Source organism: Sus scrofa, chromosome 3 (genome assembly GCF_000003025.6).
Source record: "Sus scrofa isolate TJ Tabasco breed Duroc chromosome 3, Sscrofa11.1, whole genome shotgun sequence".
Classification (NCBI taxonomy): domain Eukaryota; kingdom Metazoa; phylum Chordata; class Mammalia; order Artiodactyla; family Suidae; genus Sus; species Sus scrofa.
Genome location: NC_010445.4, coordinates 119,173,957 through 119,194,597, shown reverse-complemented (window position 1 = coordinate 119,194,597; position 20,641 = coordinate 119,173,957). Strand labels below are relative to the sequence as shown.

At 38.9% G+C, this 20,641-nt stretch overlaps 2 long non-coding RNA genes across 5 annotated transcripts in view; one reads left to right on the top strand and one right to left on the bottom strand.

Moving 5' to 3' along the window:
• LOC106509892 overlaps nt 1-20,641 on the top strand; it is a 479,383-nt gene that overhangs the window by 259,348 nt on the left and 199,394 nt on the right. The window lies entirely within an intron of this gene.
• The window catches only part of LOC106509894, a 99,806-nt gene that overhangs the window by 8,422 nt on the left and 70,743 nt on the right, over nt 1-20,641 (bottom strand). The window contains exon 3 of one of the 3 annotated variants that reach the window (XR_002342975.1): nt 15,547-16,117. This is a non-coding gene — a long non-coding RNA (uncharacterized LOC106509894). Of the gene's footprint in view, nt 1-15,546; nt 17,336-20,641 lie in introns of those variants that run through there. The other 2 variants (XR_002342976.1, XR_002342974.1) reach the window with 2 other exon arrangements.

Genomic DNA, 20,641 nt, shown 5'->3' with positions numbered 1-20,641 from the left:
CAGGGCTTCCCAACTTCAATGTGTGGTCTCTTTCCAGTACTCATGCTGCCTCTTCAAAGAGCAGAAAGCAAGCAGTAACAAAGAACTTGTGAGCAAAGAAGTGCTGCCTGTTGGAGCCCCGCTCAGCTCCGATGCCTCCCCAGTCTCAGGCTGGTAGCACTTGATGGGGAGCAAGGTCTCTTATCTTCAAAACTCTATTGGCACCGGCTTATCTATAGTTCAATAGCTTCTCTCTCTCTCTGAAGCCCCACCCCCACCAGTGTTATTTCTGATCTAGCTGGTTGGAACTTATTGCCAAAAATCATGGCCCCGAGGAAGCTACACTCCTATCTGCCTCTAACATGCCAACATTGACAGGTCCCCCCATGAAGCACTTTTCAAAATATTTGGGAAAGAATAGCTCTTTTCTCCTCACTCATCTTTCACCAGGCTGGTCCACACATACCATCTTCTAGAAACAATGCCGAGTGGGGGCTAGGCAGCTGAGAAGAATGCTTCCCGGGTTGTTCCTTTGAGTTCCAAACGAAACTATGTTTAATTGGCCTCCTGATTCTCAAAGATGGAGTGGATATTGTTTGTGGCTCATTTTCTCCATGCAATTTTAACAAAGTAATGCCTTCAGAGATATCACGTAACTGAAAGACAGAATTAAGCCAGAATGGCAGAGCTCTGGCAGCAAGTCGCCCTCTACTCGTGTTTTTCATTGAAAAGCATATAGGATTACCTTATTGTTCCAGATATTAGCTTTCCTTACCCAGCATATACATATTTAAACAGCATAACAAATGGGCTGCATTACAAAGCACCTATATGTCACCAAGGCCCAGAAAGCCTGTGTTGTGCCAAGGCCTGCAGACATCTTTCCAAGATCCCTCCCAACGCAGAGGCACATTGTCTCAGTGCTTGGGGTGGGCCAGCCAGCCTGAATTTAATAGCAAACATTCTCGGGTTTTGTCAGATCCCATGCGTAACACAACTTTCATTTGAATGTGACATCTGCCTGCAAAGGAGCAAACCCCCAGCACCACCAGTACACTGTGTCATGCCAGAAACCAGAGAGGCGCTCTTTAGGGTTTTCTTCCTCATGCTGGGGCTCAGGCTCCAGACCGTACCCTTGCTTATTCTGGAGCACGTTATCAACCTCATGGTTCAGGGTTAAGGGTTGGGTTGGGGTATTGTTAGTGTTTTCATCACTAGCGGAAATGTACAATCTGACAGTCACCATGCCCGCAGATCAAAGGCAAAGGAAGGTGTTATCTGCTGCCGGCTGTGCTGTGACTCTGAGCACATTTCTGGTGGGCTGACCCCAAGGTGAGCTGGGGTGGGAAAGAGGTCTCTAGTGTATGGCTGTCTGGGGTGTGGGCTTACGGAGGCGGCATTCTAAGAGCAAAGTCTCTGTCCCTTCCTTTGGGGTAGCCCCACTATGTCTAGCCTTAAAAGCATTGGAATACTTTGAAACTGGTTTTTGCTTGACGTGGAGAGAAACATGTCAATTTGTAGAAAGATTAGCCTGGTGGAAGTAAAGTGCTCTGAATTATTATCCAGGTCTGCCACTGGTCTGCTTTCTGACTTGGGGTGAGATCCAAATGCCCTCTCAACTGACCCCACAACCAGTCCCTGCCTGGAGCATGCCCCTCTCACCTCTGCTTTACACATGATGCTCTCAGGGGTGGGGATATTTCGTTCTCTTTTCCTAGCAGAACAAACTGAAACTTTGTCCCCAAGTCTCAGTTTATATGTGCCTCCTGGCTGATGCAGTGAAAAGAATAACCTGTCCCTTCCTCTGTGTTCCCATTGTCACACATTTCTTTTGGTGTGCTTACCTCCAGGCATTGTTTGTGTGTGTATCACTGCTACATGTGAGCACATCAAAGGTGACCTAGTCACTCTGGTCACCAGGTGCCTATTATGAGCAGCATTGCTGAATAGATGTTGGACAAATGAATTAATGCAGGAGAGAACAGGTGGATGAAATGAGGAGAAAGAGTTCTGTGCATCCTTGGGGGAAAGTTGTTTCCAGTTTTGCCCCAAGAAAATGGGGGATGTTTCTGCAGGAGGCAATGTCTCCTGGTCCTCTGGTTGCTTCCATTCTCTTCCATTGTGCATGTAGTTGCAGAGGGAAGTCTGTGCTCTTCAGTAGAAGCTTTCCTCCCTCTCACATTCATATGCTCTGCATTCAGTGCTTGTGTTTGCCTCAACCTTTGTTAAAGCATGAAGTTTCTTACCAAAAAATGTTCTGTTTCCTCTCAAGTCATGATGTCTGCCAGCTTCTGTCCCTTTCTTTCCTTTCTGCCCCAGATCCATGCAGCTATGCTAGCCCTTCCTGAAGGTCTTGACCATTTGTATTTTCTAGACATAGAGGACTGAGCAAGAGCTGGAACCGGCCCCTTAGTTTTGGTGCCATGTTGTGGCAGCTTCCAGCTTGAAGAGTCTTGTGTACTATGCCAGCTGACGAAGAGAGGTTGACTGGCCCCTGGGGGCTCTGGCCCAGGGAACCAAATGACAGAATCCAAGAGTTAATCGACTTTCACCAGTGGGAGTCAGAGGACAGAAGAAAGCCTTTGGGAAAAAAATTATCTCTCCTTCCTCCTCAACCCTGTGAATTATTCTGAGAAGCAGTAGTTCATATGATCTCTCAGGATGATGTGAGGAAAAGAAAAACCATCCATGATTCTCGTGAAACTGTAGCCACATGGGCAGTGTACCTCTTCCTTTTATATGTTCCTCGCCTGACTTTCAGTTTTACTTCTGTCCTGGTTCTCTGTGTTGCACTTACAAGTGTTAGCGAGTAAGCTCCATCCTCAATCTATGTTTTTGATGAAACCTGGCCTCAGACAGCCCCCTTGCCAACTCAAGTTATACTGACCTCCTTCGTCTGCTAATAATAATGTGTGCCCATCTCATTTGCTTTCCACACAATATTACAATTATCTATTTATGCGTGTCTTTCTCCTTCTGGATTATATATCTACTGAAAGCAAAGACCACCGTGTACTTATTTTTGAATCTCTGGCCCCTCACACAGTGCCTGGCATAAATTAGAACTCTGAAAGTAGTAAATATTTCCTGGATGGCTGACTATGGAAGAGAGCTAGATTTCCTCTGATCAGAGAGAGATTCCAATAGCCCTATGAAATATTTTAAATGGTTTGCTGTTTCAGTGTGTGGTCTCTTTTGGCTTCACCTAAATCGAGTTAGAGATGATGCTAGCAATTGCATCACACTACAAGATTATACTTTTATCCAATAATTATGATAATAATTACTACAATATGCTTGGCACCTATATGTTACCATGCTATTAGATATTTCACATATATCATCTCGATATTGCAGCAAACATATTAGGTTGTTATTATATACTTTAAGATCTTTGGAAATGTAGCTGGACAACCAGCCTTGACCAAAGACATTCTTGAGACTGTTTTAAAGGTTGTTTTAATTACAGTTTTTCAAAGGAAGCTTTCCTTAATGCATCTACCAACATTTACCAGTCAGCACGTAAATGTCCAAGGGCAGAACAGCTTTTAAAAAAACTCACTTCATTCTAAATTAACATTAATGTGACTTTACATCCAAGCATCCTTACTACACTTTTTGTTCTTAAGAATGTGTAGGTCATATTGTGATGTATGCTCAGGACCATAGAACTCGTCACCTCATTCACTCTGTTTCTCTGTGTTTCCACCAAGATTGTGTAAGTTAGCAAGATGTCAAGGAGGGATTTATGACCAGGGCACAGCAAACAATTATGGGATTCAAAGTTGGGCTTAACCTGTTGTATAAACCTTTAGAAATCATACGAATATTTTGCATGTGTATTTCAACTTTCTAGACTAAGTTAGGCTCAACTTTCTAGAGAAGTTAGGCTCAACTTTCTAGACTAAGGCTTGTATCAGATTCTCAAATGACTTAAAAATCAACTAATTCTAACTCTCTGTGTACCTCCAGTTTGGGGTAGGCTATGAAGAGTGGAGCAGATCTCACTGCTGGGGTCAATTAAATTCTATATGACCAGGGATCCTGGCAATTCACTTGCCTAAGTACACACACTTTAAAAGGCACCTGAGTTGAAGCTTAGGCATGATGGAGGTCAACATCGCAGTATTTGCTTTTCTCTCTTAAAAGCTATGGGACTCAACCTTCACTCTCGCTTGTCCTCCCTGCAGTGTGACTGTTGTCAGAATTTCATATTATGATGTAACCTAGCACAACTTGTCCAAAACAATATTAGATTTATTCCATTTGTTAAAAGGAAGATATCACCAGTATGTGGCCCTTTTGGCAAAATCTCAACTCCTAGTTCTAGGCATGGGTTCAATCACCTGTTGCTAAGATACTGCAAAAAATATTATCTGTTTTTAAATGTTTCTTTTTAATTGAATAAACTGCTGCTTTGAAAAATCAGTGCAAAGGTTAAATAGGTCTTTGAAATCATATTTTCTTTAACTGGCAGAGATATTTCTGAGCATTTTAAATGGAACAGCTGCTGTCTCAGTGGATTTCCTTGATGGAGTTTTAAAATTGCATATAAAAGAGTACTCACGACACAATTGAATTATGGAAATAGCAGAGAAAGAGACTCAACCAGATCAGTACATACTGAAAATCCTGACCCTAGTTATTGATTCTGCATCATAGGCATGAGGGAAAATGCAGGCACAGGTCTCCAATCCTGATTAGCAGCCCCGTTAGCCAGATTCAGAGATTTTCAGATTTCAGAATGGTAGTGCAGAACATGTACCCCCAAGAGTGTCTGGGCCAACACTGAAAAATTAAAGTCATTAATATTTGTGAGATAAAACGTTTTAGTATTCACATTAGGTCCTCACATCAATTTACATCCAACTCTGTGGTCAAGTAAATTTGCTCAAACTCGTGAAAACACTTGGGTTTAAAGAGCATTTTTATTATTATTTTTTGTATTAAAATAAGTGATTGTGGACCATTAAAATTGAGAGAAACTCCAGGATATACATGATTCAGAATAATTTCAGGATCAACTTAGACCCCCAAGTGGCCCGGGCTATAACAAGAGGGGGAGCCTGGAGTCAAGTGGGTGGAGAAGGCTAGAAGGAATGGATTGAACACTCATACAAAGTCCAGATGAGGCAGAGTTAGCAATGGCCAGCATGGAGGGACAGAGGTCTAGGACTATGGAAGGATACGTAAGAATTTAGAGATGTTGAGGGTGTCCTGGGTGGCTCCCAAATCCAAAGGCTTCTCTTTCCCACACTGTTATTGCATGCACCCAGCCTCTCCCTATAGATGCCAACAACACTCTCTGTTGATTGGTCTTCCTGTTATATTCCAATCTTTTTTGGCCATGCCCATGGCATGGGGAAGTTCCCAGGCCAAGATTCGAACCTGAGCCATTGCAGTGACAATGATGGGTCATTAACTGCCTGAGCCACCAGGGAACTCTCAATCAGCCTTTTATGTCTGCCCCCATTGTAACTAATCTATGATGCAAATCTTGCCACTTCACTTATGAAAATGTTCAGTGGTTTCCCATGAACAACAGTGTAAGTCCCTAATAATGGGAGCCTCTCCTGTTCCACCTTGTCTCTAAGCCCTTATTTCTCATGGTATGCTGTAGAGAGACACTGTCTTCTCTGGATCTGGTTATTGTTGTCTCTAACTTTGGAAGAAACACCACTCGTTTCTTTACATGGCCAATGCCCATCTGTTCTGCAAGACATGACATTAATTTACTTCTATTCCAGGACCTAGGCTGACCTAAGTGCCCCCAGTCATCCCATACCTATGTCAACACAGTTAGCACTTTTCATAAGACATCACCTATTTGTATACTTTCCTCTTCCATCTGGCTTTAAGCATTCTGGGTGAAAAACCAACTTCTTGTTTATCGTATTACTTCTCAGTGTTTGGCACAGTGTTTGGGACCTGGTTTATGCTCAGCAAAAAGGTATTGAACTGTGGGTGGAATGCCGAGGCAAGAAAAATTATGGAATCCAGGCAGTCAGGGAATGTGAAAAAGCAGCACTTACGAACACAGAAACCTCCCAAATGACTTAAACAAGGGTGAAGGTACTATCCTGGAGGGTTAGAAGTGTTATGAGATAGTAAATGTAGATCCTCTAAGTTATTCTGTCACCAGTTATATGATCTGTCTTTTCTTCTGCCACTAAGGGTATGACAGGGAGAAGCAGATTTACTTTATCTAATGGAAGAGAATTTTTTAGGGTGAGGTGGGATGGGTAATGAGATGGCTTTAGGAGAGCACTTTTGACAGTAGACCCTGTGCATCTATGAGAGTGAAATGTAGAGTGACCAGGGAAAGATATGGTAAATTGACTTGTCATGATGCCTAAAATACAGATCAGTTTTGTTTGTAGTTTCTTGCTGCACCTCCGCTCTGTGGAGTAAGCTGGACTGTCTCACATAGGAATTATATTGTTATGATGATCTAGGGATTTTAAGCAGAACCCACAGAAGTCAACTCTGATGGAGTAGACAAAGCACTGGTCCAGGAAACAGGAGTCCACTGGAATCCTAGGTCTGAGATTTACTGTGTCCTTAGGAAATTATTTACCATCTTGTTACCTTTGGTTCTTTGTCTCTAAAACAGAGATAACACCAGCCTTAAAGACCTCTTTTAACTATTGAATGAGAAATATGAGCAAAAGCATCTGTCAAATAATATGCTACTCAAATATGTGTGGATGCTTTAGAACTTTTGTTATCAGAATAGTCGATATAATAAGAGATTAAAAACATCCTATTATAGACTAGATTTTTGATGTTATGGTATGGTATATTTCTTTTTTCCAATTTTATTGTGATATAATTGACACACAGTGCTGTATAAGATTAAGATATACTCAAAGTGATTTAACTTATATATATCCTGAAATGATTACCACAGTAAATTTAGTGAACATCCATCATTTCATAGAGATTAAAAGCAAAAAGAAAAATAATACATTTTTCCTTGTGATGAAAACTCAGGATTTACTCTCTTATAATAACTCATGTATAACATGAATAAGTATTCATTATGTTTATCAAGTTATACATTACATCTCTAGTACCTAAGTATCTTATAACTGAAATTTTGTACCTTTTGACTTCCTTCATCCATCCTCTCAGCTATAAATATGATGTGCAGTAACCTCTAATAACCACAAATGTGATCTCTTTTTCTATGAGTTTGTTTGTTTGTTTGCTTGTTTTAACTATAATTGACCTTCAACACTATCTTAATTCCTAGTGCATAATATAGTGACTCAATATTTATATGCATTACAAAATTATCACCACAGTAATTCTAGTTACCATCTATCCCCATACAAAGATATTACATTATTATTGACTGTATTCTCCATGTCATGCATTCCATACCTGTGACTCATTTATTTTTGTAACTGAAAATTTTTACCTGTTCAATTCCCTCACCTATTTCTCTCTTCCTCACACTCCCTCCACTCTGGCAACCACTGATTTTTTTGTGTGTGTTGTGTTTATCTATGATTCGTGTCTGTTTTGTTATATTTGATCATTTGCTTTGTTTTTTAGATTCCACAGATAAGAGAAATCATATAGTATTTGTCATTTTCTGTCTGACTTATCTCACTTAGCATAAAACCCTCTAAGTTCATCTTGTTGCATGTTTGCAAAAGCAATATTTTTTCTTTTTTAATGGCTGAGTATTATTCCATTGTATTTATATACAATATCTTCTTTATCCATTTATCTATTAATAGACATTAGAGTTGATTTTATATCTGGCTGCTGTAAATAAAGCTACAGTGACCACAGAGGTGCATATAGCCTTTCAAATTAGTGTTTTCATTTTCTTCAGATAAATGCAGAAGTAGAATTGCAAAAACTGGAAAAAAAGCATTAACATAGGGAGGCTAAACAATATACAATAAATAATTAATTTATTATTGAAGAAATAAAAGAGGAAATTGAAAAATACCTGGAGAAAAATGAAAGCAAAAACACAATTATCCAAAACCTATGGGGCACAGAAAAGGCAGTTTTAAGAGGGAATTTTATAGAATATAAGCCTAATTCAGGAAACAAGAAAAATCTCAAACAACCACCCTTTACCTAAAGAAATTAGAATAAGAATCAAAATCTTATTTAAAATTCATCGAGAAGAATAAAATACCTAGGAATAAACCTAGCTAAGGAGATAAAACACCTGTATTGACAAAACTATAGACACTGATGAAGGAAATTAAAGACAAACAAATGAATTTATATATATATATAAAATTTATATATATATATACCATGCTCATGGAGTAGAAGAATTAATATTGTTAAAATGGCCATACTTTCAAAGGCAATCTACAGACGCATTACAATCTCTATCAAAAGACCAATGGCATTTTTCACAGATTTAGAACAAACAATTATAAAATGTGTATAGAAATACAAAAGACCTTGAATAGCAAAAGTAATCTTAAGGTATCATACTCCTTGATTTCAAACCATACTACAAAGCTACAGTAATAAAAACAGTGTGGTACCAGCACAAAAACAGACACATAGATCAATAGAACAGAATAGAGAGCCCAGAAGTAAGCTCACACTTATATTTCCATTAATATATGACAAAGGACGCAAGAATATACAAGGAGGAAAAGAGAGTTTGTTTAATAAATGGTGCTGTAAAAACTTGACAACTCATGGAAAATATTTGTAACATATACAAATATAAACTCAAAATGGATTAAAACTTTAAATGTACACCTGAAAACATAAAAGAAAACATTGGTAGTATACTTTGACATTTGTCGTAGTAATATTTTTTGGATATGTCTCCTCAGGCAAGGGGAATGAGAGTGATTATAGCAAATTAAAAAGTTTTCACATAGAAAAGGAAACTATCAACAAAAAGAAAAGGCAGCCTACTTAATGGGATAAGATATTCACAAATGATATATCTGATAAGAGGTTATAAAATCCAAAATATGCAAAGAACTCATATGACTCAACATCAAACAAACAACCCAATTAAAAAGTGGGCATCGGACCTTAAAAGACTTTTTTTCAAAGGAAAACATGGATTGCTAACAGGCACATGAAAAGATGTTCAATATCACTAATCCTCAGGGGAATTCAAATTAAATGCTCAGTGAGCTATCACCTCAAACCATCAGAATGGCTGTTATCAAAAGGACAACAAATAAAAAGTGTTGGTGAGGATGTGGAGAAAAGGGAACCCTTGTGCATGTTGGTAGGAATATAAATTGGTACAAACACTATGGAGAACAGATGGAAGTTCCCCAAAACGTTAAAAGTAGAACTACCATAGGATCCAGGAATGTTATGTCAATCCTTTCAAAGTCATTAGATCAAGAATGACTTTAATTGTCCACTTGGAATACAACAGTGAAAACATTCCAGAAACCTCAATACATATTTATTAATAAACACCTTCATGCTGTTTTTACTTTTTAATGTTATTTATTTGTACAAAGTACAGTGTCATTTGTACCATCTGAGACTAGAAACAACATTTAGTTCAAGTCATTCAAAGCAACTCCACACAATTAACTACCAGAGTAAGACCATCTGTGTATAAGCCCTGCAAGGATTCACAGAGAGTATATGAGCCAGGGACTTAAGAAACAGTAATTGACTCAGTAAGTATAACTCTAAACTTTCCATTGTATGTATATAACACATTTTCTTTATCCATGTATCTATCATTGGATATTTGTGTTTTTTCCATATCTTGGCTATTGTAAATAATGCTGCAATGAACATGGAGGTGTAAAAATATCTTGGAAATTCTGATTTCATTTCTTTTATGTATAAATCCAGAAGTAGGATTGCTGGATTATATGGTGGTTCTAGTTTTAATCTGGGGTAACAGCTATACTGTTTTCTGTAGTTGCTACACCATTCAACATTCCCACAAACAGAGCTTCCAGTTATTTGACGTCTGCACTGATACATATCTTTTTTTATGATAATAGTCATCCCAGCAAGAATGAGGTGATGTTTTGTGGTTTTGATTTGAATTTCCCCAATGATTAGTGCCATTGAACACTTTTTCATATGCCTTTGGCCATTTGTATGTTTTCTTTGGAGAAATGTCTGTTCAAGTCCTTTGCCTGTTTTTAAATTGTTAATGTGTTAATTTTTCTCTGCTGTTGATTCATAAGAGAGTCTTATATATTTTAGATATTGATTACTTATTAGATAGATTGTTTGCAAACATTTTTTCTTATTCCATAAGAAGCCTTTTCATCCTGTTGATTGTTTCCTTTGCGGTGCAGAAGCTTTCTAGTTTTATGTAGTCCCACATTTCTATTTTTGGTTTTGTTGCCTATGCTTTTGCTGTCAAATCCAAGAAATCACTGTCAAGGCCAATATCAAGTTTTATGTGCATGCTAAATACAAAGAAAATCATCCAGCAAATAATGGGGCATGAATTTAAGGTTTTCTTGAAGATTCAACCTTTTCTTTCTGAAAGTAAATTGAATACAGCTGAAAAAACAAATCAATACAGTGATGTACCCATTAACAAAAGAAGCAGTGATCATATGGCCAGCTCAGGATGTCCTAGAAGTCAGGAACTTCAGATTCCATGTTCTTAATTCTGTACTATACTTCCTCTCCTCTCTTCCACAAGGAAAAACAGGCCCTGAGATTCTCAGTTACTTTGAGAACGTTGTTATTGTTATTATATGTATCATAGAATTGACCTTATAAGCATTTCCATAATTATCCTTTATCTTAAAAATCTTTCAAGTCACTCTCTTATATTTAGTTATCACCTTACTTATGAATTTAAAGCTTTTGGAGTGTCTGCTATGGCTCAAAAAATTAAGAAGCCAACGTGGTTTCCATGAGGATGTGAGGTCAATCCCTGGCCTCACTCAGTGGGTTAAGGATCCAGTGCTGCCTCAGCTGCTACATAGATCATGGATAGTTTGGATCCATTGTTGCTGTGGCTGCAGCGTTGGCCTGCTGCTGCAGCTCCGATTCAACCCCTAACCCAGGAACTTCCATATGCCACAAGTATAGCCATAAAAAGAAAATATTTTTTTTTTAATGTTTTACTCCTACCTCTGTCTTCACTTTCCTGTAAGGAGCTCTAGCCCTGCCATTTGTGAGCTGTTATAAAAGGTGTAAATGTTGTTTTGTTAGGAAAGTTCTTGTTTATCTAATATCTACAAAATAACATGTTAACATAAAAGCATGGAAGGAATATATTGGCCCAAACAACCTTTGTCATTTATTTATTCATTCATGTAGTGCTATTGTTTTGAATGCCTAATGCAATCCTGGCACTGTTCTAGGCATAGAAAATTCAGCAAGGAATAAAATAAAGGCCCCATCCTCTTAGAGTTTACTAGATATAGGGTAAGCGTGGATCCAGTTCTTTGTGTTTTTCGCTTTTTTACAGGAGGCAGTAAACATTAGAGGAGAGTGGGGCAGGCAAACAGTAAACGGCTGCCAGAGTCCAAACAGGGCATTGTGCTAGTGTCCATAAATGTGCAGGGAGCCCACATCTCCGCATTGCACAAGGTGCCCAAACTCCTGAATTCAGAGCAGTCTGAGAACATTGTTGATGAACTCGTTAACTGGTTGTTGTCCCTCTACGTTCTTATTTGAAAGCTAGTGTGGCATAGTAGTGGGTTTTGGTGTCCAAAATTTTGGATTTGAAATTCAGTTATTCTAAATGCCCTGAGGCAGATTTTCTCATGTCAAAAATGACAACAATATATAACTTTTACAGTTAGGATAGAGACCTAAAGTACGTGAAACATAGAGCCCAGTGTCTGGGCCATAATATGTGTAGCATAAATGGTAGGTAATATAGTGGAGTGTTAACAATGGTAGATAATAACAATAACAACAATATATTGCTGCCACAACTCACCTCCATAATAAGAATGTTGCCCCTGGTCTTTGGTATTATATGTCTGATGGAGATGCATATATAAGCATTTTTCCATAGTTACCTTTGCTCTTAATCTTTTAAGTCATTTTCTCACATTCAGCCATTACCTTACTTATTAATTTAAAGCTATTCCTCCTACCTCTATCTTTTCTGACTAATCTCTTGATCTGAGGGCTTGACATGAAATGAAAAAGCTGCAGTGCTTCTTCCAGTCTTCATTTCTGCAGACTAAACATGTCTAAGTTGTCTGATTTTTTTAACCATATGAAATAATATGTACGTGCAAAGTAGAGTTATTGAATTTTAAAACTTGAGGGGACTTTAAACAAAAGGCCATACAGCTAGTCAATTGCTGAAGTTGTTCTAGAACCTAGGTCCCCAGTTTTGTACCACATGTAAGCAATGAAATACATGTGATAGTAAGCAGAAAATAAAAATATAACAGAGTGGTTGAGTGATCAAAAATCTCTCATCTAGTGGGCTTTGATTTGGGGCCAATTTTTGTCTATGACCCTCAGATTCCCTGAAGTTCATGTTGGTGCAAGATACTGATACATGTCCTGACGAGGACTCACAAGCATGGTCTTGCCATAGATAGAGGACTTCTCCTTGAGGTTATTTCAGGTACTCTCCCCTGCCCAGAAGGGCTCAAGCAGGCTACAGTGAAACTCAAAGTGCCATTATCTCAGAGGATGGTTAGTCCTACAGTCATGAGGGCCCATGGAACAAATCTGAATGACCAGGGAGAAATATGAAATGCATGATTCTTTAACACAACTTTTTGCATCCCTAGCATTTTTTAATGGAGACATCATTTTTTACTCTCAATTTCTTTGGTACAAGGTATTGAGTTATAATGTCTGTCCTTATTCAGTGGCCACAGCCTTTCATGTGAACCTTAGAGCACTAGGAGGTTGGGTGGGGTGGTGGCTCACAGACTGAGTGTACAGGCAAGACTTCTCACCAGGCAAGAAGTCAGGCAAAGTGAAAACGATTCTCTTGGAGACTGAACAGGCATTTATCTTTCCTTTTTCTAATCTGATGTGTATAACTTATAAACCCATTACAAACAGGGAGCCTTCCTAGGCACTATGAGGGGATATAAAGAAGCATTGTTTCTCCTTCAATTTCAGAAGGCAGTTAAAGCATATGCATATAAGTATTGATACGAATGACAATTCAAGTGGTAAATAATTGTTGGACATGATGTTGAACAAGTTTTCTTTCCCCACATTATCAGACAGAACAATTCAGCCATATTGTATTAGTTAGGAAGGTGTTCTGTTGCAAGTAAAGAGTATATGAATAGCAGCAGCTTAAACTAAAAGAGTTCATTTTTCTAATAAACCGAGATATCTGAGGTGGGCAACCCTTGGTCTTAGTTCAATGCTCTGATGATGTTAGGGTCAGTTTCTCACAGACACAGAGTATTAGGGTGTGCCTTTCCAAAGAGATCAAGAAGGAACTTGCATGCTTTTAAGAGGATGCTCTGCCCTTGGGATGATGTTGGCATGACAGTCAATAGAGGGACGGTGAGATAGATCACGTATGAGGTGATCACATATGTCATTGCTGATGGATGTTTGATTTCAGCCAAATAGCCCAATGTCTCCTGTCTATATTATAGCTGCCCCACCTTCAAACTTGTGCTTGAGGCTGGAAAAAGATGAAAGGAGAAAAAGATCTGTGCCAACCCAATCTTTGAAAACATAGACTTTCTCTTTGGGACCCCTGGCTGAACCTGGATCATTTAGAAAGTTTTCTAAAGAAGACTTGGAAACAAGAATGTCATAACTGGCCTAAATCAATCATAAGTCATCACTTGGTCTCAGAACATTGCTGTTCTGAACAAATGTGAGCATCTGCTATCAACGAATAAAAGTAGTTTCTTTACAGCCTTTATAAATGTGTGTCACACTCTTGTGTGTCCTTCTAGGTCATTTGCTGTAAGTAGTTAAGGAGGTACCCCATAAACTTATCATCAATTGCTTAAGAGTTTTTTTTCTCTTCCAATTAACTAATAGCTCCTGGAGGGCAGGAACTGTGTCTTACTTGCTCTTTTATTGTAAGATTTTACCACAAGGCCTAAAACTTAAATGTTGCTTAACATTCTTTTGAATTGCATTAAATTAAGGGCCTTGTACAGAACCTGTTGAATTTAGAGTTATAGGAATACAGCATATCGTAGTTTAGTGTTATGAGTGACCACATTAAGTTTGAGGTAGAAAAAAGGGTTTAAAGTCTATCTTGAGGAATGGATAAGGCCCATGTCTGATTTAGTTGTATGTAGCATCCTTGACATCCCAGACAGTATATTTCAGTAATGTTTCTTGAACTGGAGTGAATTTGAGTAGCGGGCGAGTCCAGGGAAGGAAACTTTACAAAAAACGTTTGTAGGTAGAAACACAAGCAGCATTTCTTGTTCCTACTCTTCACTTTCTCTGCCCCTCCTCACCTTTGAGCCCACAGTCCCAAGTATTATCTGATGTTTATCCCTTAGGTTCTCTGAGGCGTTGGATCTTAGTGGAATGGATTGTTGATTCTTTGGGCTGAAAACAGGACTATTTTCCACTTGCTTCTACTCAGAGGTCTGGTACACACCTAATATTAATTTGAGGCATACAGATGGCAGAGCTGGCAAATATAAGAGCAGTTACTTTTAGACAAACTGAGCTGAACTGTAGTCCTTTGCTAAGAATGCCTGTTATCCAGAGGCTGAATAGAGCTCTGGTAAGTCTTTAAGAAGACTCTCCACTCCCAGCATGTGATGCCATGTTGGTCTCTGTTTTATCTCACTAGGGTCATGTCAGCCAGGTGAAATTTACAGGGGCATTCATAAGGAGCTGTAGACCACATGGCAGACACATTGCTGGTAGTTACCTGTTTATTTGGAACCAAGTAGCAAAAAAGTCCTATTGGGTTATTTTGCTTTGTGTAAACAGAGGTCCGTAATCACCAAGATTTTATGATTCTTAAAAGCAAAAATGAGATTTCCCATTGTGGCTCAGCAGTAACAAACCCAACTAGTATTCATGAGGACTTGGGTTTGATCGCTGGCCTTGCTTAGTGGGTTAAGGATCCGATGTTGCTATGTCTGTGGTGCAGGCCCACAGGTGCAGCTCCAATTTGACCCCTAGCCTGGGAACCTCCATATGCTGCACGTGCAGCCCTTAAAAGCAAAAAAAAAAAAAAAAAAAAAAGGTAAAAAACCCCACACACATCGTCTTAAAATTGATCAGCTTCTAAAATGTTTCAGTAGTAGGGAGTTCCTTTTGTAGCTCAGGGGTTAACAAACCCGACTAGGATACATGAGGATGCCTGTCTGATCTCTGGCCTTGAGCAGTGGGTTAGGGATCTGGCATTGCCGTGAGCTGTGGTGTAGGCCGCAGACATGACTTGGATCCCACATTGCTGTGGCTGTGGTGTGGGCCGGCAGCTATAGCTCCGATTCGAACCCTAGCCTGGGAACCTCCATGTGCCGTGAGTGTGGCCCTAAAAAAAAAAAAAAAAAAAAAAGTGAAAAAGATAGTACTAAAATGGCTGACACATTTCTGTCATGGAGATGTTCTTTTTGCTAAAACAGGGAATGGGTGGGTAGAAAAAGAAAGAATATCAAGGTTGTAGGAGAGTTGAGGTTGTGGGGGAACCCTCACCTCTTGCCAAGGGGTCTTGGTTGTGTCCAAGCAAAGTTTCTTCATTGCACTTGTTGGTCAGGACTCAGTAGTTATCAAGTAGAACCCTCCTCACATACTGGAACATATCATTTGGAAATCTGTTTCTGTAAAATATAACTGCTGTGTTTATTCAATTGTTTTCTAAAAATATGTTCTATGTGCTAAACCCTGCATTCCATATAAAAGTTTCTTTGCTTTTAAAGCAAAGAGCTTTTTAATAATTATTACATAAATGTGGCCTGATAAAAAAAAAAACTCTGTCACTTCCTATTATAGTATATTCCACAATAGAGAGGACTATGAGTTAAAAATTGCCTCTGATTGTTGATAAGAATGATGTGAGCTAACAGTGTATTAAGCCAATATGGATATTGCTTTTCTCTTGAGTAAGAGAAGTCAGGAGGGAGACAGTCCAGAAATAGTGTGATGGATGAATGCTATCATCAGTGTTTTGGGTCCCTTTTGTCTTTCTACACCACCATGCTTAACACACGGCATCCATCCTCAAGGTCACAAGATGGCTGCTGGAAGTCCTGCTTCTACATCCATGCTGCAGGAAGAAAAAAAGAAGAAAGGGAGAGTGAACAAAACAGTACACCTTCCAGCTACATCAGACCCTTATGGCGTTTTTCTGCAAGCCCCACCCAAAAACTTCTGATTGACTCCCCTCTAGGTGAAACAAAACCAAGGCGATGTCCTGTAGCTGGTCACACTGCTGCACCCAATAATATAGAAATGTTGCTGTTAAGAAGATTGCAGAAGATGGATCTTAAGGGTTTAGTTAACAGTCCCTGCCACACTACCGTGTGGGATAGTGAGGAAAACACAGACGTAGCTATCAGATTAATGCCAGCATTTACTAAGTTAATCTATGGAATCATTCAACCAATGGTGGATGATTCCTTTAACAGTCCTCCTTCTCAGTTTCCTCATATATAAAATTGGAGTGTATGGTGAAAATCTTGCAGGGTTTTCTTCAGGATTAAATAAGATGCCTCACAGTTTAAAGTAGTGGTTAATGAATACCTCCCATTGCTATTTCCCCTTGACACATGACTTCCTAACAAAATACTGCAAAGACATGCATGAGATTAAAGAATAAAGATATTGACAAAAAATGTCAAAATCTGAAAAGAATTTCCCCTAACTGTAAGGTATATATGATATTAAGGAAGAAAAAACAGAAATAAAATTCATCAGACTTGTGGGAAAAAAAAAAAAAAAAACTGCGTGGAAAAGATGGGAAGGTACTTAATCCCACCATACTTTTCTCCTGATGCAAACGCCCAAGGTCTGTATCAACAAGAAAAGAGCAGACATCACTCTCCCATTCCAAGGCTGATGTCTGAAACAGTCAAAAGGCACTCCTTATATACTTCTGGCAAATATCACACGATTTACCTCTTTTAATCTTTATACAAATGTCGCCTTCTTAGACCCACCAAGATGCCCCCATCTTAACACTCTAGGGCCTTGGTATTATCTTAATTTTTTTTTTTCTTAGCATTCTTGGTCATCTAATATACCACATATTTTACTTATCTATCCACTTTTTGTTTTCTTCTAAGAGAACATAAGCTCTTTGACAGTTTGGATTTCTATTTTTCTTTGTTTTATTCATTATTGCATAACTAGTGCCTAGGAGAGCTTGTAGCATATAGTAGGTGTTCAATAAACATTTAAAATTGAACCGTTAGGAGTTCCCATGATGGCTCAGTGGTTAACGAATGCGACTAGTAACCATGAGGTTGCATGTTCAGTCCCTGGCCTTGCTCAGTGGATTAGGGATCCGGTGTTGCCGTGAGCTGTGGTGTAGGTCACAGACATGGCGCGGATTCCACGTTGCTGTGGCTCTGGTGTATGCTGGTGGCTACAGCTCCGATTGGACCCCTAGCCTGGGAACCTCCATGTGCCACGGGAACAGCCTTAGAAAAGGCAAAAAAAAAAAAAAAAAAAAAGTAAACTGTTAATCTTCTTATGCACTCACTGTTCCTCTTTCCCACTTTTTTCTTTTCTCATAGCACTTGCCACCATCTTACTATCTATTTCTCTCTCTCTCTCTCTTTCTATCCATCTAGCTAGCTAGCTACTTGTCTCATTCTCCCCAGTAGAATATAATTTCCCTGAAGACAAGGATGCTCTCTGTTTTTTAAGTACTCCTTGCCCAGCATCTATAACAGAGCCTGGCATATTATAAATGTTTAATGTGTATTTGTTGATCTCCTGACAATTCCACCAGAAACAGAAACTCATTGAAGACATCTGGACAGGAAATGTGGGGTGAGAAAAACCATGATGCATTGCATCCTGAGGATATCATTCTTGCATTGGCAGGTGGGGCAGAAACAGGAAGGACACTGGTGGTATCTTGTTGGAATTTTCAATGTTCACATACTCTAAATCTACATAGGTTTAGATTGTAAAAACAAAACAAAACAAAACAACATGGTACTTCAACAGTACAAAGATTAAATACCTATGGGAGTGATAGAATATAATTTCTCAAGAGCTGTGACATCAATATGCATATTGTGGGCATTCAATAAATGCGTATTAATATTTATATTTCTTAATCACCCTCTTCCCTTTGAAATATATCCCTTTTGGACAGGAATTGTATCATATCCTGTGTTCTGACTTACATATAACACCTGAAACACTGCCTATTGGGCATCTGAGGAAAAAAAAAATCTTTCTGGTGGACAATTCCAAACTTAATAGAAATCCAAAAAGAGAAATTTGTAAATCTAGAAAGCATTAGACTTTAACCTAGTATCAAAAAACAGAGAAAGGTGGAGAGGATATTTTGACTAGTGTTAGATCAAGCAAATCTCATAGCGAGTTCTGCTTCAGTTCTGTGACAGTCAGGAGAGTTCATCCAGCACCCAATGACCATCTCAAACTGGAAACAAATGGAGGGCATATGGGTGGGCTGGTGGGACACAGTGGGATTCACTCTCAGTCCAGTGTTGCTGGACCTCAGGATAAACAGAGAGCCGCCTCAGCTTGGTGTACACTGACCATTTCCCTTGATTCTTGTTCTGTGCATTGGGATGTCATGGATGGGTAAGAGAAAGATATATCCTCTGAGCTGGAATGTCCTAGGCATGTGAATGACATCTATGGGATGCAGGCAGCAGAGTGTGAGCCTTGATGTATTCATTCCAGACCTCCCGGTTTGCTGTGTATGAGATTTGACTCCTTGTTAAGTTCACCTTTCTGATTTTATGCAACTTACTTTTATCACTGCCACGTCCTTCTTAACCCAGCCTTTCTTTTGAAATGTCCATCTTTCCCTGAGCATGGCTTTGTAAACTCCTAATCATATTTGTTTGTTTTAATTGAACAAATATGTTCTGTGCCTTGGGTACAAGTGAGGGTTCCTAATTGGTTACATGCTAGCTTGGCCCACAGTTTCAGAGGATGGGGTTTCTCTGGCTCTGGCTGGGTGTGTACAGGGGGAGATAACTTTAAAGCTTGATTAAAGCAAGTTTCTCTAATGTCAGGGTTCCCTGTAAAGAAATAGGCATAATCTTGGAGGAACAATGGAGGCTCGCTTGCATTTAGAAAGTTAGAACAGAAGTTTAAAAAAACAACCCTTGGTCCAATTTTCAACAGGATTGTATAATGTTCAAAAAATGAAAAAATTCCCCCCCACTTGTAACCACAGGAAGCCAAGCATTAAAGTCAGAAAAAAGAAACCCCCCAATCCCACCCCAAGAATGAACTGCACCATATTGTTTTCCTTTTGGACTTGCCGATTTCAGATTTTCATTTTCTGTACATTAAAAGCAAAGGAGACTTTAAAAAAATACATTCGTTAGTGGTTTCTGTCTAAATCTCATCATCTAATTATTTTCACAGTGAACATTTGAAATGGCAGAAGCAATTCTGCCAAGAGCCTTCCATCTCTGGATTCCAGGAGATGTTTCACAATAATTAGAAACCCCAATGGGTCTCTTAAGAACCCTTAAAGGGTTCCATATGCAGAATTCCATATGAAGTGGTACAATGTGTAGTTCTTCATTTCCCACAATAGGGCCTGACAGGTCTTAATGTATATTATTACATTAAATGAGATGCACATTAGTTGGTCAGACTGCTGGGTAGCTGGCCCCAATTCACTGAGAAATACAAACCAACCTGGTAACCTCATTATTTGACCCACCCCACCCTCCTACACACTTATATACAAAGTACTATTTATTAGTCATTGTACAAGTACCCAAATACTAATTGGCTTCTTGGGCCTTGTCCTTGAGTATGGAGCACTGATTTCATGGATTTTACTGGAATTGTAAGGTGAATTATTGTATCTTAGGAAATGTTTGGGCTAAACTAAATATCTCTTTTCCATTAAACTGCTAGAGGACTTTTATTTGTTCTTTGAGGGGTAAAATATAGTAGTTACAAAAGGCCCGAGGATCAAGGTGTCCTCCATTTAAAACACATGATTTGGCTAGGTCTCAGCATTCCCTTATCTACTGCTGCTATGGCATTATGGACTCAGGTAGCAGGAAACAATTATTTGTGGACAATATTGGTTACCTCAACAGATCTGTTTATTTATAGTGTTTTGCTAAGCAAGTAGCACTGGTTACCAACCATATCTCTACTAAGGGAAGTTGAACTGGTATATTTCTGTTGACAGTAACATGCTGTTTTTCTACTTAAAGGTTGTGTGTGCATGGTTCATTGGGTGGGCAATGAATCTAAAGTCTTTGGTCCCTTGGTTGGTGGCAGTTTAGGAGATTTTAGTCCCTGATGCTTTGTGTATCTTAATAAAGTCATACTGTGTAACTCAACAAGACCTCCAAAGAGCAAGGCAACTGGTAGAGTGAAAGAAAAAAATAATAGCTCCTTTCCTTGAGGGTTTTATGTTCTCAGTGAACTAGATGCCTGTATTCTCACTTTAAAAAAAATCTGTGAGCTCTTCTAAAAAACAAAAATGTCTTACCACTCTTTTTATCTTGATAAATTGTAAACCTACCTCCCACCTTCATCCTTAGGAAATGCCTCCTTTTTGCCATTGTTACTTTAGTGCAGTGACCAATGTATATGCCATTTGCAGCTT